Source organism: Cnephaeus nilssonii (genome assembly GCF_951640355.1).
Source record: "Cnephaeus nilssonii genome assembly, chromosome: 6".
NCBI classification, from domain to species: Eukaryota; Metazoa; Chordata; class Mammalia; order Chiroptera; family Vespertilionidae; genus Cnephaeus; species Cnephaeus nilssonii.
Window position 1 is genome coordinate 40,645,982 of NC_137077.1, and position 26,809 is coordinate 40,672,790.

Here is a 26,809-nt window from a genome sequence, read left to right on the forward strand (position 1 = left end):
CTTGTAGATAAACAGTAAGTGTAAAACATGATACTAAACCCCAGTGTGTAAAAACAAAAACTTATGCTTTCAACTATTAGATACATTGCCTCTCTCTCTTTTTACAACTCATTGGGAAGGCAAGGGAGATCTATTTTAAAAAGAGGACAATACAATTTAGGAGAAAAAATACTCTTTAATTTTTAAAATAACATTCTCAACTGTTAAGAAATATTTATAAAATTTTTAAATTAGAAAATGTTAATAAGCTTATTTAGCAACTGAGGTTTTCACAGTTCTTATGAAGACGGAAACTGTCAGCTTAATTACTAAGAGTATGGAAATAGATCATGCCCTGGAAAGTTAGAAAACAAGGGCCTTAAAAATACTAGAAATTTAGGAGCCAGCTAAGAAAATTCTCAAAGGGCTGAGGAGAATCTCCCTGGAGAAAGCAAAGTGAAAACAACAGCTAGAGTTATTAGAATTAATCACAGTTAATCAGTGTTCTGTCTGAGGCTGAACCTAAGTGGGAATCTAAGACAACAGAAAATTCAAGTAGGTCAGGACAGAGGTAGAGTTGTGGAGATAATAAAACTTCCCACTTAAGAATAAATGAGTTTGGCCGAAACCGGTTTGGCTCAGTGGATAGAGCGTCGGTCTGCGGACTGAAAGGTCCCAGGTTCGATTCCGGTCAAGGGCATGTACATTGGTTGCGGGCACACCCCCGGTAGGGGGTGTGCAAGAGGCAGCTGGTCGATGTTTCTCTCTCATCGATGTTTCTAGCTCTCTGTCCCTCTCCTTTCCTCTCTGTAAAAAATCAATAAAATATATTTAAAAAAAAGAAACATCAAATTGTGGAATATAAAAAAAATAAATGAGTTTGGGCACAAAATCAGAGTGGATAGTGTAGCATGGGTGACAATAGGTCAAAGTGGTCTGACACATAGGTTTGACAACCTAAGGAGACAAAATCCTCCTTTTAGAGAGAAGTTTAATATATAAGCATCCTTCACCAAAGTTGAAAATGAACCATTTATTCAAAGGCAGGAAGCTCAGTTTTATGTAATAATTCTATCACAGTAACTGATCATTCAAACTTAAAGAGTCAGCTCTTACAAGATCATTACAAGCACACATTGTGCCATTGATTCAGTCATCCATGCATTCAGTAAATATTTGATACCCTCTATGTGGCAATCATGTGATATACACCAGATCTGTGATAAATAAAACGCAAATAAAACAAATATGGTCTGTGATGTACTGAAATTTACATTATAGTAAAAGAGTTAGGCAGTAAATAATTACAAATGTGTGTTTTTTAATTATGATTTTAACTAGCTATAAAGGAAAGGTACCACATATTGTGAGAATAAAGTGCAGAAGAAACTATCCTGGTTTGCAAAGTAGAAGACATAGCCTGAAAGATGAGTCACTTAGCCAAACAACTATTTTGGAGAAAAAAACCATTCCTGACAGAAGGAGAATAGTGTCCTAAAACTGGGAAGAAACAGGGAGATGTCCAGAGTGGCTGGAATATCGTGAGGAAAGGGGAAAGGAGAACACAATGGAGCTGGAGGACTGATTAGGGGTCAGCAAGACATTCAATGCTGTGTTGAAGATTTCTGAATATTATATTAATAGTAGTGAGAGAACACTGCACATTTTTATGTGGTTAAATAATATGATGACATCTGCATTTTTAAAAGATCACATTTCTGTGATCTCATATGGTATTTGGGATGGATTAACTGGCAGCAGGATGGATATGGGGAGCTCACCTATAAGGCTATTTCAGAGAAACAGATGATGATAGCTTGAACTTGGTTATTAACAATGAAAATAGAAAAAAAGTAGATTTAGTATATAATTTTGAGGCAGAAAAGAGGATTAAAACCATAGATTTAGGCATGAGCACATCCTATAGGGTAGTGCCATTTATTGCAAGAAGAATAACTATAGAAGACCAGATTTGAGGAAAATATTGACAATTTAGTTATCTCAAAGTGAGATATAAGCAAGTGGAAATATAAAGTTGATGTGTCTGAATTTCTGAAAAGATATCTTGCCTAGAGACAAAGTTTGAGTTCATTAGCCTATGCATGATCTTTTTTAAAATTAGAATACAGGGTGTGGCAAAAGTAGGTTTACAGTTGTTCATGCAAAAAATAAAACAATAATTAGTAAGTAACAATACAAGAATAAGCTATGTGTTTTTGTAAACTCACAGATGTAAACCTACTTTTGCCATACCCTGTATTTTATTTATTTATTTTTATTTTTTATATTTTCCTTTTAATGGAATTTATCAGAGTGACACTGCTTAACACAATTATACAGGTTTCAGGTGCACAACTCTTCCACATATCATCTGTACACTCTATTGTGTATTCACCACCCCAAGTCAAGTCTCTGTCTATCACCATTTATCTCCCCATACCCTCCTGCACCTCCCTCTACCCCACTCTTCCCTTGTTAATCACCACACTGTTGTTCATATCCATGATTTATTTCTCGCTCTTTTTTGTCTCTTTTGCTCAATCACTCTGTCCTCCCACTGGCCCTTCCAACAACAGCTATCAGTCTGCTTTCTATGAGTCTGTCTCTATTTTGCTTGTTAGTTCATTTTGTTCATTAAATTCCACATATGAGTGAAATCATACAGTACTTATCTTTCTCTGACTGGCTTATTTCGCTTAGTATAATGCTCTCCACAAATATAAAAGATACTATCTCAGTTTCTGGTATGACCCAATGAGTGGAATGGTGGTACCATTTCCTAGCAGAGTAGAAAAAAAGAAAACCAAATTTAGAGAAAGAAAGTACAGTTAATTTGTGAACTTCCTGAGTTTGAGATGCTTGGGACATATGCAAGTATAAAATAAACATCAATTATGCAAGTGGGTGGATGGGTCTGGAGTTTGGAAAATACATTTTGGCTGGAAATATAAGTTTGAATTTATTATGCCTTATCTTTCAATTTATGCAGGTGAATAAGAAAAATTTTAATTATTAATAATTACTACATTTAACAACTGTTTTGCAAAAATCCTGAACATTAAAATAGTCTCTAATGAGCTAGTATGGAAGAGCTCCAAAAGACAACTGATTTTAAGCCTTTGAGGGCAAGAGTTATTAAATTCCCAGCACCAAGTTAGATTGTCACCTATAGCCCACGTCAATTAATATTTGTGAAAGAAAAGGCTCAAGTCATTGTAAGAAAGACGGGTGTCCTTTGCCTTCACACCTGCATATCCCAAGCTAGATTTTCTTTCTCCTCCCTTTCATAAACCTGTTTTTGGTTTGTTTGTATTACTCATTCAGATGAATTTTTCAAACAGAATTATTACTGGGTCATATACTAGCCAAGAGTTTTGCATCTCACAATTTTGCACCAAGAAGGTTGTCCAGATCATAACTTATCCTTATATAAATTAGGACTTTTATCCCTATTTTAAAGCAACTATTTATTTTAAATTAAAGTCATGTATTTCATTAAGGTATCATGTTGCTGAGAAAGATCCACACACCCACTGCCTACAACTAAAATATTAGTTCTATTTTTAAGATACTTTTTTGAGTAACTCTTTAATTTCATAGCACAAATATCTATGATGAAATCTTTTCCAGGAAATTATAGTTGCTAGTTTAAAGATAAAACTTCATATGAAGAAGCAAAGTTGATTGTCATATGCAGAAAAACAAATATATTATAAAAGATCTTACTGCTACATTAATATCCTGCTGTCGGACCTAGTTTTTCTTTTATAATGTTTTTATCGACTTGAGAGAGAGAGAGCAAGGGCGAGATAGAGAGAAACATCAATGTGAGAAAGAAACATTGATTGACTGCCTCTCACATGCACCCCACTGGGGATAGAGCCCGAAACCTGGGCATGTGCCCTGACCGGGAATTGAACTGGTGACTTTTTGGTGCATGGGATGGCGCCCAACCAACTGAGCCACACCAACCAGGATGGGCCTAGTTTTTTGGTAGAAAAATAAGGTATGTTCCAAAGTATTCATATAAAAAAGAACATACAAAATTGCCTTGTTAAATAAAGCAAACAGATATACTTGACATCTTAAACTTACAGTTAAGTAAGAATGAGAAGACTGTGGATAAAAAACTTTTGTTCAAACTTATTTTTGTTAGGATTCTGTAACTGGAGAATTCTGCAGCACTAGAGATTAGTTTTAAATGGTTGTGTGAAAAGCCAGTTGAAACTAATATAGGAGGTTAGCATGAGTACAGAGGCTGTCTGTGGGGGCAGTGAAGGGCGGAAGGAGAACACAGAGCTTCTGGCTCGTAGTAATGTGTTATTTGTTGATCTGAGTGTGGGTCACATAGCTGTGCCAGTTTGTAAAAATTCAACAAGGTGTATAGTTATATTTTTACTAATGTGAAATAAAGTATACTGTACTTCCATGCAAGTTTGAAAATTTTATACATATGCCCATTCATATATATCCACTAGTGTGCTATAATCATGATGTGGTTATTTAAAAACTATATCTATTTAGAAGTTTTTACTTACATACCTTTTTAGTATACAAAGCTAAAACATGTATAAAGCCCATAAAAGGAGTCCGTGTTTTTAATGTGTTATGCAAACATTGCAGTATCATCTCTTTTGTTGTTGTCATTTATTTATTCATGAATTCATGCAATAAACCTTTTTTTTCCCCCCAATGAAGTTTCTTAAAGAAGTGAGTTATGGGTTAAATCATTTTTTTAAAAGTTCAAAAATTCTAAAAGACTTAAGAGTGTACAGACTTTTATTTTAATAAAAAATATTGTGATGTTCAGCCGGGTGGCTCAGTTGGTTGAGCATAGTCCCTATACCAGAATGGTTGCGGGTTTGATTCCCAGTCAAGGCACATACCTAGGTTGTGGGTTTGATCCCTGGTTGGGGTGTACACAGGAGGCAACAGATCAATGTTTCTCTCTCTCTAAAAAAAAATCAATATCATTGAAAATATCCTCAGACCTACATACCAAGGTAGGTCTAATTATTTTGAAACTAGAAATATATTTAAACAAAAATACTTTGAAAATATTCAAATTTTTTACTAGAGAAGGATGATATACTTTTAAAAGTTCTTCCCTAATGTGTATTTAGAGAGAACAGGTTGGCAGTTACCCTGAGCTGCTTCCGTGAATCTCATGGGGTTGAACTGGCTTCTGATATCTCTTACTTGAATTTTAATGTCTTCCTGCAAGAGGATTTAGTCACTTAAAAAATAAAAAGCCTTTCTTAAGATAACTAAAGGTAAATATAATTAAATAGGGATTATTAGGATTATTTGGGAGTTGTTATACTCTCATAGATTTAAAAGACTTTAATTATATTTTTCAATTATATCTGTAACCATAGGAGGATGCTTAGTAGATTTGTTTTATATGGAGATTAAGCTACAATTGGGTCATTTTTGTGAAACCTGGGAAATCATTTGGAATACTGATGTCTATAAGCCAACTGAAATATTAAGAAAATGTGTGTTTTAACGTAACTAAGAACCCTTTCATGTTACATGGACAATGTCCAACTTCTCAAACTTTTGAGACGTGTTGATATTTATTCCCCACATGTATTTTCTCCTTTTTATTTAACTGAATTTATTTCTAATGACTGAAGAGATGTTAATAATGGATGTCATTAGGAGCTTTTTTCTTTTCTTTCTGATTTCCATCTTGGAAAGGGAAGTACAAACTGAAAAAAAACAAACAGGGGGGGGGGAGGGGAAATCCACATCTAAACCTTGTGAGTTCTTTTTCTTGCATATTTTTTATTATCCTAACTTTTAAAATTCATTATTAATATTTAAAATATTTATATAGTATAAGAAAGCCCACTATCAGCTTAATAAATAAACATATAATCATATAAAGTTCTCTATATTCTCCTTCCTCCTTCCTGTCCCGAGAAGTAACTACAATAGAGACTTAGTGTTTATATACTTCTCAAACATTACTTTCATGTATCTGTGTATATCTGTAGACAATATGCAATATTATCCATACTGTTTTTCTTGTTTTAAAATGTCATATATTTAAATTATGATATTTGGTTTCTGCACTTTATTTAATTCATTACTTGATGATTTTTTTTAAAAATACTGTAAAGTATGATATAGTGAAATAGGCATGGGCTTTGATCATTTGAAACTTAAATTCTATCTTATTCTTTATGTCTATGTATCCTTGAGAAAGTTACTTAAACTATTTCAGCCTATTTTCTTCTCTATATAATGGAATAATATCTTCTCTGTTAACTGATTCAGACAAAATGATATAATATTTATTTGGCAATCTGTAATATATAAAATATATGTTTGAAGCAATAATAAATTTCTTTTCCATATTCTAATGTATCTTTCTCTAATTTTTTAAACTAGTATTGATTACTGCATATACTTTTCATATGAAACATGATTTATTGATCTTTTGAGAAATAAAAAAAGCAAAGAGATGAAGAGAAAACATTCTGTTATGATGGTTCAGTGAGGTAGGTCAGCAGTTTGATGTCAGGGAAGAGATTTGAAAGGAAAACTTAAATCTGGATGTTCACCTGTTCATTGCTTAACTTTTCTTCCAGTGGGACTTCTTGACAAATGGGAATAAATGCAACTTAGCTCACAAGGGCTTTGTGATGATCAAATGCAATCAGTTTATTAAAGTACTAAGCATTGTTCCAGCCTTATAGTATATGTTTAATATATGTTAGCAATTTTCCCTTTTGCAATCAATGTGTTAATCATGTCAAGATGTTAAATTGACATAAGGCTCTTATGTACATGGTCTTGTCTCTAGGTTTCATCCTTCATCTTATTTTCATTGTACACTTTCTACCTTGAGCTATTTCTTTGACTTTCCTAGCTTAAACAATTCTGGTAACTTTCTAACCTGTTTAGTGAACTATAGCCTCATTATCCAGGTGTCAACTGGAAATTGTCTTTTTAATTCTTTAACAGCTCTTTATCTTGCTTCCTAGTTTACCCCTCTTTTGCTTATATTTAATATTATAATCTCACTATCTTTTTATAGTATCAGTAGTTATTTTTAAAAGATTTTTATTTTTATCTTACATAGAAGTGAGGGAAGAGAAGTTCAGTGATTTACCCAAGTCACCACCATAAAAATATTTTATTATTCTTCCTAATCGCATAATCCTACTTAATCCTATTGATGAATTTCTTAAATAAATATCTCTAGAATATATATTTTAAATCTCCATATCATTATATCTGCCTTGTTTAAGCCCTTATCACTTCTGGTGGACTACAAGTGGTGTTCTATTAAATGTATTCTTTCCCTCTGGTTACTACATCTAATCTATGTTCCCACCACAAAACCTAGTCATATTATTCTCATGGACCAATTTTGAAATATCTCTCTGTAGAATAGCTTCACACTTTTTAACGGTGTTAAAAATGATCTATGTAATCAGGATTTTAACAGAGCTTAAGAAAAGGATCCTGCAGAAATCAGATTTTATATAATATTGCCTTATCACCTGACAAAATGTCTATTGTATCCCAAATTCTCATAATATAGCTACTTCAGTTTCTTAAGCATATTGTGTGATGCCCTGCCTCCCTACAAATGTCCATGTTGTTCTCTTTACTAGAAATGACTCTCCATTCAAGCCTTTCTTCCAAGACCAGGCATTAGGAGGAAATGAATTAATGTTTCTAAGTCTTTACTGTGTCAGAAACTATGTTAAGTGCTATAAAGATATTGCAATGTTTGAATTTCCTAATAATGCAATAATGTTGATAAAATCCCCATTTTCAAGATTAGGAAACTGAAGCAGGATTTAAACTCTTATCTAACTAACTATACAAACTGAATTTTTAACTCTTGTACTTTAAGTAATTTAATTCTCACCAAAAGATACTTAACTTGATTTCTGTATAATAAAAGTGATGCTTTTGGAAGGCCATGCAAATTCAGAGAATCCTGAAATTAATCTCAAATTTGTCAAACATTAAAAGCTATGTTAATGCAATTTACCACCCAGCTCCTTTAAATATCACCCCCTCTACAAATTATTGTTTAATGTCCCATGGGCATTTGGTAATGTCAATATTTCTTCTGCTGCTCTGCCTCATATAGTGGAATAAAAATAAGAAGAATTAACACTTACCTAGAAGGTATGAATCATATAGACACAGTTCTTTCTGCTTTGCCTCATGTGTATTATGGTGATTATATTAATCACTCTATATCTATGTGTTTACCTGTTTTCCTCACTAAAGAATGAACACCTTGGAATCATCCACTGACCTATAATTATGTATTTTCCTAGCATTTGGCATAATTCCTTTTATATAAAATAATGCATTTTAAAATTAAATGAATGTGTTATGATTAGGGAATGATTATGGTATTGACAGGACAGGGTGAAAAAGTAGAAAGAATGTGTTAAATCTCAGAGAACAAATGTAGTCTGCTCCCACAACCCTTGAGCTCAGGAATGTAGAAACTTTGGTAGGCTGAATTATTCTCCTAACTATATATGACATTATATCTTCTTATAATGGATATAAATTTTGCATTTTTCCAAATGATAATAGGCAGGCTAGTTATGCATCTTAGGAGATATTAAAAATTTAGTAGACTAAATATTCTTTGATGTTTTCACAAATTTTGATCCATTTTATTGACCCTGTTGTACATTACAGAGTTCACTCCATATTTTACATGCATTATAAATTCAAGATATTGGGAAGCCTTTTGTTCTACAAAGAGATCAGATTTATCTAAAGTAGCCATCTCTGCTTTTCATCCATTTGAAAAGATCGGTTAAGTGTGTTTCTCAGGCATAGCCAGACTTCTGGAAAGTGGAAATTGGCTCTTTATTACAGCCTTCGGCTTTGTTTCATCTGGGAGTACAATGGACTACTTTGCTCCAGTTGTTTTCATTTCAGACTTATTTGCTTCCTCCTTCTGATTTCTTTGGGACTTACTATCTCCATTGCTTTTCTCATGCTGTACCCTTTTCTAATCTTGTGCTATTCTAGACTGATGAGGTGTTTGTGTGTTTCTCATCTCTCTCTCCCTACCTTTAAAACAGTTGAATCTGCAAATCTACCAAGTAGAAGCAAAGTTACTATCTTCATTTTTGACCAAGGTCATGGATATTTGTGAGAAAAGATGCTGACTTTCCTGTCACTTGCTGAAGGAGAGGTGGACTAAGTTAATGTTCTTCCTATCCAGCTGTTCTACACCATTGAGTCCTGTCATTTCAGAAAGCTTTCATTTCCAGGGCTTAGTTAACTAGTTTATGCCAGCAATTTAGATTTTCTTAATTATTGAACTCTGTATCCTCATATCTGATAACTTAAAGGCTAAGATTTTAAATGGCCTACTATTTTTAAATGAGATAGTATCTTCATATGAAATTGCTTCCATAGATTATTAAATTGGTACAACTCTTGGCAGGATATGTATTAGTCCTTGGCTACAAATTCTGTATTGGTTAAGCTTTTGAGGTATTCCAGTCTTCTTTTTAAAGAATAAAGAATATCATTTAGATAAATATTGTAAAATAAGGTCTACTATGTAGTTTACTGGAATTTGATTATATTAAAGATTCTATACAAATAGAATCTACCTGGGAAGAACAAAATATTACAGAATATGGAATATACATGGTTCTTAGATGGTTAATTTTTCATACTGCCATGTAGACTATTTTAGCATAGCCTTCGTCAATTAGGTGCCATTATCTTCTCTATGGCCTAGCAAGGATTATGATCTTACATATGCACTAGGAAGGAAGAGATATCTCTCTGAACATCCCTAACTCCATCTCTATTGTCATCAGCACCAGTATTACCCGTGCAGGTTGGTAGCAATTCTTACTGGTTTACTGACTAAAATTCGCTGTTATCATGCCTCCTCCAAGAGTGAATTGCTCCCTGCAGTGTACTAGTAATGGTTAGATGGGGTATACTCCGACAGTTATTATGTCCTCTAGCCCCCACCCATGAATTTGAAGGTTTTACTCTGGTTTTAAAAAATGGTCTTATTATAGAAATATGATATTTGTATGCTTGCATGTTGTAACTGTGTGTGTATAAAAAGAGGCTTTAGAAAGACATGGCCTTAGGCTTCTAAATGTTCATCATAACATCATATTTGGTTTTCTTTGGGTGAAAAACAACAACTGCAGCTTAATTAATTTTAACATTGAAGATACTTTGGAAAATAGAAAATATTTTCTATATATGCATACATAATTTATATGGATCTCTCACTATAGTATTTTTGCAAATACTATTATGACATTGTAAATGTTTAAAATATTTTTTTATTGATTTCAGAGAGGAAGGGAGAGGGAGAGAGAGGTAGAGACATCAATGATCAAAGAAAATCATTGATAGTCGGCCTCCTGCATGCCCTCTACTGGGGATCTAGCCACAACCCAGGCATGTGCCCTAACCAGGGATCGAACCCAGATCTCCTGGTTCATAAGATGACGCTGAACCACTGAGCCTCACTGGCCAGGCCTACTATGGCATTTTAAAATGCTACCTGTGTTTTCCCTTGGTGAACATTAGCATAATTAAATGCACCTTTTGTTTTAAAGCCTGCTTTTTGGAGGCAGTAAAAAAGACTAAGAGAAACCATGATGTGTTCTTAGATGCATAAATTCGAAGAGAAAGGGCTCTCAGAACTACTGACACACCCAGGGTAGGTGTGCTTACAGCCCAAAACAGTTAACAATGAGGAACACGTGGACCAACCATAATCATTTTTTTAAATAAATGTCTTCCACATTATTGAAATGAGAAATTTAATTATTTTTAAATTAAAGTTTTCTAAGAAAGGTTATTCAAATGAGCCCAGGTAAACATTTATGACTTATAGCCACACATCACTTTTTCCGTGTGTGTTTTTTCCTCCCTTAATTTTCAGTTTAGCCGTGTTAATTTTCCAAAAATGGTAGAGAGAAAAAACACCTCCATAGATCTTACTTATGATGTAAACTAATAAACCTAAATCTGCAGAAATCTGTCTTCCGAATAAAAGACAACAGATGCTATCGCAGTTTTGCAGAAGAGAGTTCAGTTTAAACACTCTGCAGCATGCAAATGCCATCCGCTCCCTGTGAGTGTTTTACCCCAGTGGGTGCTGCCGGGTGGGAGGCTTCTGCCTGTGATTTCAGTCGTAATTTTACTTGTGGAAGTAAACCAATCACGGAGCTCCAATTGCCTTAGCAATGAGGTGATCAATAGCCCATTACTGGACAGAACAGTGGGCTACAGGAAGTGCATTGAAGATGTTAATGCATGAATTATGCATGCGGTGCTCAGTCTTTAGTCTCCGAACAGAATGACAGGGTTTGTGAAGTCGCCTCAGATAGTTTCTTGCATTAAAGTGACTGCAGTGAAATGCTTAATATTTTCAGGCATAGAAGCAGCATTGACTAGGTCCAGCCGAATGTGGAAGATGTAAGTCCCCCGGCTCCAGGCACAGAATGCTTTATTTGAAAGTATTGCTGTGTAGAGAGCCAGCTTGGCTGTCATCTAACCTGCTCTTCTCAGAAGGTTGGCTGAAGGATGGGAGCGGCTGTGCCTGCCTCTGAGGTCACAGCTTGAAGTCCTTTTAACTTGCTTTCCGCTGCAGGAGAGAGGCGGCTTGCGGTATAACTGTCGCTGCATTTATTCAGATGGATAATTTGCAATAAATATTATACCCAGGACGACAGATCTCTCAGCATATGAGGTAAGTCCGAGGTTTTTCTCTAGGTTAGATCATTGTAAACAAGAATGTGCTGAGTGAGGATCACAGCGGTGCAGTATGATTAGTAAGGTTGACTCAGACCTCAATATTGTGATGCAGCGTCAGGGCTCTCAATTGTGATGCTAACTGAAAGCTGACTGTATTTTATATGTTTTTGGTATTGTGGTGCCATAAAGAATTTTATTTTGCATGCAAAAGCTTTTCAAGGAGGTACCAGAGCTCAGGTATATGGGTCTGGGCTAGACAGAAGCCTGCAAATTTGGGAGGGGCAGCACTGAGAGTGAGCTGAATCAATAAAAAAAAAATTACCTCCTTGTGGAGAAGTTTCAGCAGGGCTGTGGTATTCCTGTGGCTCCGATTATTTCCTTAATGCCAACGTGTTCAAATTATGGTGAAAGATGTTGGGAGACGCCCAAAATGCTCAGTCCTCCCAGAAGTAGAGGAAAGTCCGAGGGACCCAAACTCAAATTCTGTGCAGCATACAAATCGAACAGATGGAATGAAAACAATTTGGACTAGCATGTCCTTGAAGCAAGACCTTGCTGTCAGAAACAAAAGAGTTTGGCGTCTACCTGTGGTGCTGTGTTTTCCCCCTGTCTAGCTTGCCTTGCTCCGAGACAAATGGGTAGATGGCATATTTGGAAATTTACCAAAAAGAAAGCTGTCTTTCTTTCTTTAGTGTTTTAAAAATCAGACTTATTCAATTGTATAAAAGCCAAATAAAATTTACGACAACTCTGAAAAACTAAATAATGTAGTTTTATACTATGCTTGTCAGTCTTTGTGAATTAAAGCTGCTTGGTTAAATATCATGGCAAATAATTAATAAATATGCAAATAATGGGTAGTCTGATATGAATTCCTGAACATATATTTAGGGTGGAAAAGAAGCATAAACAACCATTCAGTAAGAAACTCTAAGGATAGTAAAAATTTTTAAGGATTTTTTGAACAGTAATTTAAACTATTAGTCTATATGTATATGTATATATGCCCATAAAAATATATGTGTGTGTATATATATATATGTGTGTGTGTGTATATATATATATATATATACATATATATATATATATATACACATTGTAACATAGGATTTATTTAAGAATTCAGTGTCACATGTATGTATATATACTTTCTCAAGTATGTTAATGATGCTTTTTGAAAAAAATATGTTTGCTGCATAATCTCTTAAGACACAAATAATAGATAAGGCCAAATGTGCTTTGTAAATCAGGCATCATTTATTTTTTTTTTAAAGAGAGAGAACCACATAGGAATGATAATTGGAGGTCAGAAAAGCTACCTTTCAAACATATCACAGTGCATTTCAATTCTGCTATGGTGTTACTCTATTACGTGGGTTTCCTGTCAACTGCCGGGTGCTGGAGTGGCCCAGAGCCCTCAGCATTGTCCAGTGTGTTTAAATCTTCCAAGCTGATCTCCTTTAGGAACAGGAGGAAACTCACACGTGGAGTGTTTCCTTAGGAAGGAGGAGTGATTGCCTCTACAACTTAGAGGTCTCCTGATGCTGAGTCATATGGTTCAGTTCTGCTCAAATGCCCCTGGCTGAGGTGCCCCATTAAGAGCAAATAAAACGGGGTCTAAAGAAAAATGAGACAGAATGGAGGGGGCATACATTTAAATATATTTATTGCCTAATGACACACTAAATTCTGAGTAATGAGTATCATGACAGTGCCACTTGTTGGATCTGGCTGAGGTGACAGTAGAAGGGGAAAAACTCCCATGCTGGCTGACAAGATCAGGGCAGTAAAATTAATGGGCTGACATGGGGAGGTTGTATAAACAAGGGGGTCTATGTACTCTGCACTTGTACTTATTTAAACCTCTCTGTCATTGCTATGTCTCAAACAAAGCCATTTATCAATTTCATGGAAAATACTTGATGTTCAGATGAAGAATATTTCCTGGCATATGTGAGGAAAATCTGAAATGAGATGTGCTCCGTTCCCCATTCCCAGAGTAGTTATAATTAATTTTTATAGGTTATCAACTGGGAGAAACTAACAAGGAATTCACGAGAATATTTGAATATCAACCACAATATGAGATGAACCACCAAGATGAGTTTAGTGATTATTATGGCAAAGTATAATCATATTAAATACAGTTGAAAAAGAGACTGAAGATGTAAAAAAGATGTAATAAAAGGAAAAAAGGGGATATGGAATGAAAACTATAGTAGTGAAACATAAAATATAAGATATTTAAAAGAAAAATATACTTACATTCATAGTTGGTATATGTTATTAATGTCTCTTAAAATCAACTTATAAGAATTCTGAAATATTATGATTTAGTATATAAGGTTTTATAATTAATTTAAAATTAATTTTTTTAAGGTGAGAGGATGAGGTCAGTTGAGAAGAATATTTTAAAATTGTAAACTGTTAATTTTCTTATAGGAAATAAATGCTTATACTAATAAGGGATTTTTGTACTATGTTCTAATAAAAAAAATACACATCTATATCTAACCTTATATGTTCTATAACATTAACCATAAACTCAGATTGTGGAAAAGTTATTAATCACTCTGGGCCACTTTCCTCCTCCCTTAATCATCCAGGGACAAGAACCGGAAATCTGGAGACAACCCCCATGCCCCAGAGCTCCCTGAAATTATTCAAACTAGCCAATCCTAAATCCACTTTTACTTTGCCTGCTTCCTGCAAAAACCACAGTAAAGGCTCTCGCTCACAGTTCCAGCTTGCTCTCCCTTGGCCTCCTGACCATCACCCATGATCTCAAACCGCGCCCCCCCCTCCCCGTTGCTTGGCATGCTCCCTTCTCTTGGGACCTGTGAGTAGAACAAACTATGTTTTCAATGACAGCCCTCTTCAGATCTATTGAGTGTGCTATACCTGGATAAGAATAAAACCTTTATTAAAACAAAATGAAACGCTTCTTAACGTTTTCTTTAGCACCAATTAACATCAATAGAAATATTATACTCCCAGTACTAAAAATAAACCAGTCAATTTTTAAAAAACCATTGTGCTTTTAATAAACATCTATGTTATTTTGAATGTACAGGTAAATTCTGAGTGAACTTCCCATAAACATGTTTTATTCCTTTCCAAATTGTGGTTGACAGAGGAGGTTATATCCTTCAGAAATAAGAATGGAGAATTAGAAGTTTTTACTTTTATGAAAAGCTACATAGTTCCAAAATTTTAAATATTTTCCTGAGACTGCTATAATTTGTAGTATATCATATCTGTTACCTGAAAATGAGCATCTACCTTGTCAAGTAACAAAATCAATGATTTAAAAGAAAATGCAACCTAATGCTACTTAAATATCAAATTCTGAAACTGTAATTAACAAGTGCTACTGTTGTTTACATAATGTCTTTGATATCCAGTAGGTAACCAGGTAATATTCTAGTTAAAAAAAATATTTCTGCTAAAAAATGAATCGAACTGTCTTGAGAATGTAGTTGCTACTCATCAGTGAATGCATAACTTGGGAACAATGAACCAAACAGTTAAGCCCAAGACTAACACGAATTGGGCCACACAAAAGTAGTTAGTACTCTAAAGACTATATACCAAAAGCCCTTAGCAGTGTCTTTCAGTGGTACACTCTATTATTTCAAAACATCATCACTGAGAAGAGTTGAGATGCATAAGTGACTTTAAAAGGTATAAGAGTTCAAACACTAAATGTATGTTTAAACTGTATATCTTTTAACTTCCCCTTATAACTCCAAGATAATATATATATTATTACAATCACAATAACCCTTTAAGAGATAAATGTTGATGAAATTTGTTTGCAACTTAAAATGGAAAATTGGAGATGATTTAGATTGGAAATAGGTTAGAAAAGATACTAGAGATGCTAGCAGATGGAAGGGCAACAAGGTAGGTGGCTGGGAGGGAATCTGGAGGCAGAGCTGTGCCAGAAAGAACATAGGAATTTAAACAGATGGGAGTTGAAATATTAGTTGGCAAGAAGAGAAGCAGGGTTACAAACAGGAGAATCTATTGAGGAACTGGATAAGAAGACAGCCAAGAGGTGAATTAGATGGACCACTAATAAACAAAATAGTTTAGTATCAGGGTATCCAAGTTTAAGAACAATTAGGTAAGAATAATAGAAAACAACTACTTTTTTTCCCTTTACTTGAACCTGGAAAAAAAGACATTTATTATCATTTTTAAGTGCTTTGAAATCATAATGAACTGGTTTTTACAGAGGGGAAATTTTAGTAGAAAATTTAGAAATGCTTACCACTGAAGAAATTTATTCTATGCAATTATTATAAGTATAAAATTTACTTTTTATTTTCTAGTTTTGTGTTTCCTATAAGCTCTGGCTTTAGATTGATTAGTATATCAGGATTTGGCTGGAACATAATACTGAAAAATAATAAAATTAAAGAATAAGAACTTTAACCCTACTAAAAAGAGAATTTGTCAGACTATAGAAAATCTGAATATAATCTTATCTTTAGAAGAAAATTCCTTAAGTTGTCTTTGTCTACTAAGTGATAATAGCAATGTCTCAATGAATGTAGTGTAAGCACCTTTTAAATTATTGTCTATTATAATAAAAACATAATATGCAAATCGACCGAACTGCTGAACATCAGAACGACCCTCCGGATGAAACCCCAGGGCTGGGAAGGCCTACTCTTGCATGAATTTCGTGCGTCAGGCCTCTAGTGGATTAATAAAAAAAGTCCCATGCACAGTAATATTTGTAGGAGGGGCTTGGCTTAATGTGGCCATTCTGATTGACCTTCAGGATAGATACATGGGTTCTAAGTGGAAGAGCTACTTCCATTTTCCCTATATAAATTTGGAATTAACACCACTCTTTCCTCTTATTTTCCTACCTAACCTAAAAGCTTATTTTTCTGATACTGTAAACTATAGTTCTCAGGCCGATCAATTATCTAGTTTGCTAGTCAAGCCCTTATGCCATCATGCCTGAAACTTTGATATTTTTAGCCAATATGATCATTTCTAAAATATCTGCCTTCCAATTAATTTCATGAGTAGATTAATAAATAATAGGTCATCAGTAAATTCAGATTAATTAGTTATTGATTTTTCTAAATTATTAGTTAGTGATAGAATATTTTAAAAATTCTTTTCCCTAGGGAGATGTTTTAAGACCCTTTTGCCCTCTTTCTTAGCACCTACAGGAGAAAAAGTGATACTAACCAGGAAAGTCTCCTGTATAAAGAATACATCTGTCTTGTTCATCATTTCTTCCCCAGTGTCTGATACAGTGCCATGAAGATAGCACAGTTCAATAATTATGTTGAATGAATGATCATATGAATTAATGTTACCACATTTTATTAATTCTAAGACACTATGGCTTGTCACACCATCAAATGGAGAGAACATTTGTTATGTTAAATGAACATATTGTATGTAACATGAATCCTTTAATAGTAGGATTTTTTTTTAATGACAAAATCTATCTTAAACTAGCTTAAGCAAGAGGGGGGGTTTATTAGAAGGATATAGTTTCATGTGACAGAGGGCTGTACAAGCAAATGTTGGGAAGGATGAGGAAGGGTTTTAGCTGGACCTAAAATATATCTGTAACTAAAGATTTAAATATCATGTTAATAATGTCAGCTTCTCTATGAATGTGGCCTTCAATCTCAATGAAGACTAACTGTACCTAAGGAAACATGCCTGACCACCAAGATTTAGATATTTTTATATCTCCTAGAGCCACCTCTCCCACTACCATCAATGAGTACATTTTGTGATAGTTTTTACAAGGATTATGTTGTAAATGGCAAGTTCGGATGGTTGGGATGAGTGAGCATACAGTTTTTGTTGTCATAGTGATTAAAAAATAAATATAAAAACATTTGGTTATTTAAAAATTGACCAGATATTCTTCCCAGCAAAAGTACTGTGGATATTTTAATAAAACATTTCTTACTTAGAAGTTATGTGAATAGAAGGAATGAAGAGAAAATATTTTAAATTATTCTATATAATAAAAGGGTAATATGCAAATTGACCCTAAAGGTGGAACAACCAGGAACAACCGGTCGCTATGGTGCACACTGACCACCAGGTGACAGACATTCAACACAGGAGCTGACCCTTGGTGGTCAGTGCACTTCCACAGGGGTCCAAATGCAGCTTAAGGTTGTCCTAAGCTGTCAGTTGGACATCCCCCAAGGGCTTCCAGGCTGCCAGAGGGATGTCTGACTGCCAGCTCAGGCCCGATCCCCCCAGGCGCAGGCCTAAGTTGGCAGGGGGACATCCCCCTAGGGGGCCTGGTCTGCGAGAAGGCACAGGCTAGGCTGAGGGACCTCCCCAAGTGCATGAATTTTCGTGCAGTGGGCCTCTAGTTTTACATAACATTCAACCTGTTTTTAGACTTCCTGGGAGCAATTATTATTCTGTTTATGTCCACATCCTTAGCCTTTAGTTTATTGTCTGATATATTGTAAATAGTTGGTAAATATTTGTCATTAATGTCTTGGTGATATTGTTGTTTTTTAATCCTCAACCGAGGATTTATGTTTATTGATTTTTAGAGAAAGAGGAATGAAGGGCGAGCCGGCCTGGAATCAAACCCGCACCCTAGTACGTGACCTAATTGGGAATCAAACCGGCAACCTTTTGGTGCATGGGACAATGCTCCAATATTCTTAGCCACCTGGCCAGGGCATATGATAATAATTTTTTACTCATGTAATTAATTCATAATAGTTACAATGAAATGGACAATGAGATAATAGGAATGTTAAGAAAGTATATTTAAAAAACAGTGAATGTATTTCATACTGTCACGCACACATAGCTAAAAGACAAATTATATAAAACAAATTGCTAGAAATAAATGACCTGTAAGATAAGCAGAGATCTAGGCCAAAAAGAATGTGATTTGTTGGGTCTGGGATTGTGTCCTGTTGTTAAAATGAATTGAAATAGTACATTGTTTGTTTTTTGTTTTTGTTTATTAAATTATTGAAGATATTAAATACATAGGAAATTCTTAAAAGGAGTAGAAGTAAGTAGAAATAATAATAAAGCTATTGAGAGAAGCGGGCGTTTGTGCCAGCATACTCATCTAGGAGAGAGAGAACATGGCCAAATGTTTATGTAGATACATTTGTTTTAGACATTTACAGGAAAGCATGAATGCCAAGTATTGTTGGCTTTTTAATAAATGATAAATTTTAATCATTATTGTAGGAGAAAAGGAAATTCTTTGGCACAATGATATTTTAAGTTATTAAATGTAAGAAAAATCACAAATATGATTATTTTTCTCTCTGTTCTTTACTTCAGTAGGATGAATTCTCACCTATGGAAATATTAGTGCCTTTTGGTTAAGACCTCCTTTTATTTACATTTTATATTATTATAGATGCTTAAATAGATGCTTCCTGCAGTCTTGAAGAAAATGTTTCTGGTAATCTAAGAGGAACATTATTTAGAATTTATCTCTCAAGTCCCTCATCAAGAATGAAATAAATCTTAGAGTTGAATGGGTTCATATTAAAATTACTTAATTTTTACATGTGAAAGCTGAGTTTCTGATGATTGACACTTACTATTCATGGACTCACTTAAATACCTATGTGTATATAACAAAATAACTTTCAAAGCACATAAGGTTAAAAATTTAATAATAATATAAAAATTGCAGTACTATTTTTAATTATAGAATTCTTGATTCAGATTTAATGTTTTTTATGTAATTAACATTTTAGTTTAAGGGAGAATGTTCTTTAATGAATTGCTTTTGCTTCTCTAAATTATCAATTTTGAGAAACATTCTTAAGAAAGAAAACTTCAGTGAAAGAAAATTATTCCTCTGTGATTCAAAACACATAGAATTCTTAGATCTTAACCACAGAAATATAATGTTGGAAGAAATCATTCATGAGCATTGATTAGGCCAGTGATGGGCAACCTTTTGAGCTTGGTGGGTCAAACTTTGCCAAAAAACTGAGCATAACTCGGTTAGTGTGTCACTTTGAGGAAAAAACATTATTTCGCAAATGTTTCATCCTCGGCATGCGGCCACCTCAGCGGCCGCCTGTCATCAGAAATGGCTACGCGTGTCAGGTTCGCCATCACTGGATTAGGCAGTGGGCACCTGTAGAGACATACTTGGCATCAATATAAACTTAATCCTTCTTTAAAACAGCCAGCCATGTGTCCACTGATATGCTTAAAAGTAATTCTTTGGTTACATTATTAAAAACAGAAATTTCAGTGGCTTGTAATTTAGGAAGAAACATGAGTAATGTGTTAAAGTTGAAATGGAGACTGTATCAATGTCCATATGTGTACTAGAGGCCCAGCGCACGAAATCGTGCAGTTAGGGTCCTGAGGCCTAGCCTCCTGTGATCAGGGCCATCTTCTGCCTGTTTGCCAGTCCCCAGGATGAATGTGCCTCTGTCACCAAGCTGTCAGGCCGTTGGGATCACCAGCTCATCCCCAGCTGCCAAGGGCTCAGGCCTGCAGAAAAGCGGGTGCCAGCAACTTCACCTCCATGCGTGTGTGCCAGGCGGGCCACTGATGGAACCTGCTGCCCACTTGGGACAGCTCACATGAGCACTGCCGCCGCTGCTGTTACCGCGGCTGCTGCTGCTGCTCCTGAGGTTTGAGGTGCTGATGGAAGCTGGGGGCATGCCTGTGACCTACCAGCCCCGGCGTGAGCAGAGATCAGGCCTAAACCAACAGTCGGACAGCCCTCTCCCAATCTGGGATCACTGGCACCTAACCGCTTGCCTGCCTGCCTGCCTGATTGCCCCTAACCACTTCTGCCTGCCAGCCTGATCACCCCCTAACCACTCCCCTGCTGGCCTGATTGATGCCTAAATGCTCCCCTGCCAGCCTGATCGTCCACAACTGCCCTCCCCTGCTGCGACCCGCCTCCTCCTCCAGGACCTGCCTCCTTCGCACAAGGCGGCAGAGACGCTGGGCCTGACCTCCTCCACACTGCACAGAGCCACAGGACCCCAACACCTCACCACATGGAGCAGCCACCGAGCCCCACCTCCACTGTGTGTGCGGCCATCTTGTGACGGCCATCTTGTGACGACGTTGTGCACAAGAGTGCGAGGACAACCTTGGCTTTTATTAGTATAGATTATTTTGTTAAAGAATGGAGGGATTAAGTTTGGGCTATAAAGAAATGTCTCAACAATACATGGGCAGAATGGAAATTAAATATTTCATAGTAATATTTTACTAATAGGTAGTAAAAATCATTATACACAGATTAAGTTAATTGAGAAACAATGAAATGATAACTGATGAGGCTGATCTAAAATAAATTCAGCAACAAATCTATGGAAAATATTCAGTTTATGGGTGATAAAAGAAATTGCTTTATCAATCACATTATAGTGGAAATTAGAAAACGAGTAAACTCATACGGACAATTGATGTGGAAGGGACAAGCAGATCTACCAGTAATAAAATAATGGCAGGGATCAGGGGTGAGGGTACTGCAAACTCCAATGCTTCCATCAAGTCTCCTGCAGACTTAAGTATTCATTTCCTTTCTTCCTAAGCATTATCAACCCATAAAGCAGCTTTTTATTTTTATTTTCTGTAGTAAAGTAATTCAAATCAGCCAATGCTTTTCTTTTTAACACTCATTTTTCCAGAGGGAAAAAAACCTGAATTCACTAATGGTTACTCCTTTCCATTTGTGTCACTTTCAAACACCGTGTGGCCTATTTATGCCAATTAAAAATGTGAACTGCAAATTATTTGAATTTTATTACTTTCAAAGATCTTTAGGGAAAAGTTTAAAAACAGTGAATTTATAATGTAGTTAGCAATTAGAATTTTATCTTACTAGTTATGCCACAGGCACATTCCTAAATAGAGAGCAGTGGACTTAATGTACTAAACAGTCAGTTGTTTCTCTAGAGCATCTCAGCTCTGCACCTATGCTGTCATAGAAATAGTAAGCTTTATACTTAGATAGACTGGATCCCCAGGGCTGCAATTTGACACCAGGATTATATAAAAATGCATCAGATATTCTTTTATAATTGTATTTTAAATTATTTTCCTCAGTCATATTTATGTAAAGTCAAAATCCCTCTTAGTGTTCAATTAGGAAAAAATAATTTTATTTAAAGTTATTATTATTACTTTTATTAGGTATGAGCTATATAATTGGTTGTCTTTTATTTTTTTCCCCTTCCCTGCATTGGCAGCTTTTAGCTAAATTTCACTTGATTTCTCTCATACTGGGATCTCCTTCTTTTATTACTATCTTAAAAGCTATATTGACTATGTAAGCTGTCACAAATTCCTTTGGAAGTATTATTATATATATGAACAAATAAATAGGTGAATAATTTATGAGTTAACATCTAGACCCTCACTTGTTTTTGTTTATTTGTTTGTTTTGTTTTGTCTTGTTTCTTTTTTAGACCCCCACTTGTTTTGATTCAAGACATTCAAATGCTATGTTGGAATTTATGATAAACACTAATCTGACCACAACCAGTTCTCTCTAAAAGAGATACAGATGGAATAAACTGAAGAGAGAATATTTCAAAGAGGCTTTCCAGTTAAATTATTATTGTTTTCAAGGCCTTTCAAGGATGTGTGTCATATGTCTGGCATCTGGAAAGGCCACTTCATTTTAGATTTTCTCAAGAATGAAACTGCTACTGAAATTGTACTGCACTGAATTACACAGCATGGCCTTGTAGTACAAATGCAACCCAGAGCCTCAGCTGTTCTTACTGAAAAAAGGGCAGTAGGGACTGGTTAAAAAGGAGAAAAATCACTTTTTTTCCCATGAATTTCTTTTTAGAATTTGTGATAGACTTATATTATATATTACTAAGCAATAAGTAATGAAATATCAAGAGAAAACATCTCTGCACAGTTAGAGGAATATTAAATATTATTGTAGTACCATAAACCCACTGCACCAAGAACTAGAAAGCCTGAATTTATTTCTTTGAGATTTTAGACAATTGGGTTAATCCCTCTAAGATAAAGGTTACTAATCTTTAAAATGTGTGTTAGTAATATCTGGCCTCACCAATTCTTCATCTGTTTGTGAAGTAAAAATAAAAGGTCCATGCAACTGTGAAGAACTTTCACACCTCTAAAAGAAAACGTATGAAGACCAAAGGAGTGAACTTACCATTAACAACAACAATCAAAACTACACTCTTAATTTAAAATGTTTATTTTATATGATTAATATATATGCAAGGTAAATTAGTCAGTGAAAGTGAAACATGAACAAATATAAAATTTACATTAATGATTGACCCCCAAAACAAGCATATTGCCAACTGAAAACATTATCAACCTCTGAACCATTTCCTACAAAACTGACCACAAGTATGTGTCAATCCAACCTAGCCATCTATCCTCTGGTTCCACAAATACCAAGAATAATGTTTTGTTGGGATTTTCCAGGGGAAACAGAATTAACTACTTCTAGATATTACGCTAGGCTCTCTGATTTATTCTCCTATCACTGAAGAATGTCTATTGGGGAGACACTCTCCATGAAATATGGAATCCCAACAACCTTCTTAGATACCTTTGTAATATCTAATGATGATTTGTATTATTGAAATAATGAATTTTAAATAATTCCTAAGCCAAGTTATATAAATCAAAGCAAAACAAATTTAAATTACTAAGAGCCTATTTATTTTTCCCCAGGAGACACAGAATACTATACTAGTGGGAAATATACATGAGTCCAATAAACCAACCCACTTTTTAGATAAGGATAGTAAAGTGGCATATTCGTTAATGCTTATATCCTTAGCATTGTAAGATTCTATTCAAATTATGCTATGTTGCATATAAAGATACCCAATAATTTTCCTTGCAAACATAACTATATTGTTTAATTTGAAATCAACTCATAATAAATCTAAATGTTTATTTATATTTATAGTTTTCTAAAGACTGTCAGCTTGCAGTCATTTCACTTAAAGTTTCTAAGGACATGTCCAGAATTACATTTCTTCCTTCTTTTGATTTTCCTGACAGGAGCCTGAATTATGATTTAATAGTTTTCAACTGTTGTCTTAGATGCATCCCGATGTCCTGCAGGGCTACCCAGGAGTGTGGTAAAAGGAGCGAATAGTTCCTAAAAGTTCTGTTCCTTTTGTGTGTCATAAAACAAAATGGAATTATTAATGCCTCCAATCTATCCCTTGGTCATTCTTTGTATTAAAAAAATCTTTCAGAAGATGCACACACAGTCTGAATCTATTATAGTTCCTATCAGTTAATGTAAAAAGTTATTCAGAGTGATGATATTAAAATATGAGCTAGTCTTGAGTAAATTGCATGTCTATATTAATCAGTATAGATAGATTTTGTATTTTTTAGCTGTCAGTGAGATTATAGTTGGTGCAGATATGTACCAATTGATTTGAGAGTATTTTTTTAATGGGAGATGTATGAGGCTATTTACTCATGTTTGTATTATTACTGCACCAAATCTAAATCAGTTATAAATTATCCATTCTCTATTGTGTTCTTTATCATTTTGATGAATAAAACACCACATTTTTTGGCATAAGGATGATAAAGTAAATTCAATGTTAATAGTTTTGTTCATCAAATTGTCTTTAACAAGGACATCTAGATCATTCATCTAGACATCATTCATCTAGATTGTTTTCAAGCTTCAGGACATAAAATGGAAATATTCCTGGTGAAATTCTGATTGGGGTTGTATTTACCATGCAGTGAATCCTTGATTTGCTATGAAAGTCTTTTCCAGAGCCTTTGAGTCGACATGTGATAGTGGTAGAAGTGGGACCCTTTAGATCAATCTCTTAATCAAAGGTATTGATAGAAGTTCCCATGTGACTGGAGTATCAACCAATACTTTAATAAAAACATAGGGGTGACTTAGACATAGGGGTAACTTTCTATCCTTAGTTTACATACATAAATTCTTTTCACTTTTCTCTTTCCTTTTTGTTCTTACTGCTTTTCCCAGTGCACTGAGAATGAAAGTCCTAGCTCAAAAGAGTATACACACACACACACATATATATATGTAGTTGTGAGCATGCAAAATAGTTTATTATTGTATTAATTAATTAATTAATTGTATTAACCATTATAAACCTACTTTTGTCCCACCCTGTATATAATTATATATACAATTTTTATATCTATGTATATATCATTGCATATATATATGCATGCATGTGTATGTGTTCGAAATCATATTTTACAAAGGAGTAAATACTTCATGTTATCTATATAGTCAAAAAGGAAGTTATGTAGATATTTTGGGAGCCCCCTGGGATCTGACTTTCAATCATTCACTTTTTGGGATCTCTGGGGTTAGTTCTGCTACAGAATTACATACTCATTGTTGTTAAACCAAACTTTAATTAGCAAAGTCTTTATTATATATATTGTACCTTCCCATAAAAATACCTCAGCTATTCTTAAGGTTGGTATGAAAGGTATTTTTATTACCATTTTATAGATGAGCTAACACGTTCAGAGATACCTGAACGTGTTATCTCATAAATGTCACTAGGATGAGCAGAAATACTAATTTTTAATCTAGGCCAGCTCCATCTGGGACCACTCCTCTTTCTAGTACATGGTGTAACTGTGGCTTGGTTTTCAAGCTTTGTAGCAGGTGTCTTAGAGTTTATTTTATACTAGAGGCCCGGTGCACGAAAATGCATGCACTCAGGGGGTCCTTCAGCCTGGACTGAGCACTCTTGTGGTCAGGAGCCCTCAGGGGATGTCCCACTGATAGTTGCAGGGGGGAGCGGGCCTAAGCCGCAGTCTGGCCTCCCTCTGTGGAAGGTGACTGGCGGGCCGATCAGGGGACGGCACCCGCGGAAAGTGACCAGCCCCACCCCCCCATCGCCCCTTCACTGCTGCCCCCCACCATCTCCATCCCCTCCCTCTGTCTACTGGCACGCGCCTTGGCTGGCCTGGCGCCGCCTGCTTGCCAGCCCCCTGCCGACAGGCCATCCCGCCATTCAGTCAATTTGCATATTACACTTTTATTACATAGGATATGCAAGAATGTTTGTTAACAATTTATGAATCACATGTGGCATTTTTAGCATTATATATGTTTTCAATTCTAAATGGCATGTTTTTCCCATTTTAATGTTATTTAAATAAAGATACCACAAAAATTAATGTCATAGTGACATTTTTATAAAACCTGAAATTAAATTGATAAAACAAATGGTGTATTAGAACTGAGAAGACACTTTTTTTGTGTTCCATCCCTATGTTTAGGAAACTTATTTTAAAAAAATATATATGTTTATATGAGAACTTTAGATAAACATCCAAATATTATTTTACTAGTAATTCTAGTGAAATAGCTTTTATAATTCTAATAAACCACCAGCAAATTTTTCTTTATCAATGTTCATAACCTTCTAACTTTGTTTTTTTCAAGTTGCTCTGTTTCCCCTTTTAAGAAGATAATCCTCATAGAATAGATTATTTTCTGAGAAAATTTGATATAATATCTCTCAGTTTTTCAATTATTTCAATAAATAGTTACTCAAATTTCTTAATAATAGCTTTGATTTATTGCAATCTTTCCTCCATTGTTTTAATATAAATATCACCCTATATTTCATGATATCTCCCAGTACTTTTATGACTTAAGTAGAGGCCCGATGCACGAAGATTCGTGCAAGAATGGGCCTTCCTTCCCCTGTCTTTGCTCTGCCAGAGCTGCCTTTCCACCTTCCCATACTTCCCAGAGGCTCGGAGTGGCTGGGGCAGTGAGAAATGCCCTACCCCCAGCCACTCGGTGCCTGTGTATGCAAATTAACCCACCATCTTTGTTGGGTTTATTTGCATACTCACTCCTGATTGGCTAGTGGGCATCACGAAAGTACAGTCAATTTGCATCTTACTCTTTAATTAGTGTAAATGGGGAAAAATTTATGTAAAAATTGACTTTTAGAACTTTTCACTAAACTTTTCTATCCTTGCCTTAACTTGCTCAGGTTTTGTTACCAGAGATGGCAGGACTTGAGCAGAGTGAAAGTCAGGATTGAACAAAATTAAACTGTCTGAACAACTGCCCCTA

At 35.0% G+C, this 26,809-nt stretch overlaps 1 protein-coding gene across 3 annotated transcripts in view; it reads left to right on the forward strand.

The window, feature by feature from the left end:
• The window catches only part of CNTN1 (contactin 1), a gene marked incomplete at its 3' end in the record, with an annotated part of 284,949 nt that overhangs the window by 93,354 nt on the left and 164,786 nt on the right, over positions 1–26,809 (forward strand). Inside the window, exon 3 of one of the 3 annotated variants that reach the window (XM_079773428.1) lies at positions 11,618–11,716. The exons of the other annotated variants lie outside the window; for them this stretch is intronic. The remainder of the gene's footprint in view (positions 1–11,617; positions 11,717–26,809) is intronic. 3 annotated transcript variants of the gene reach the window in all.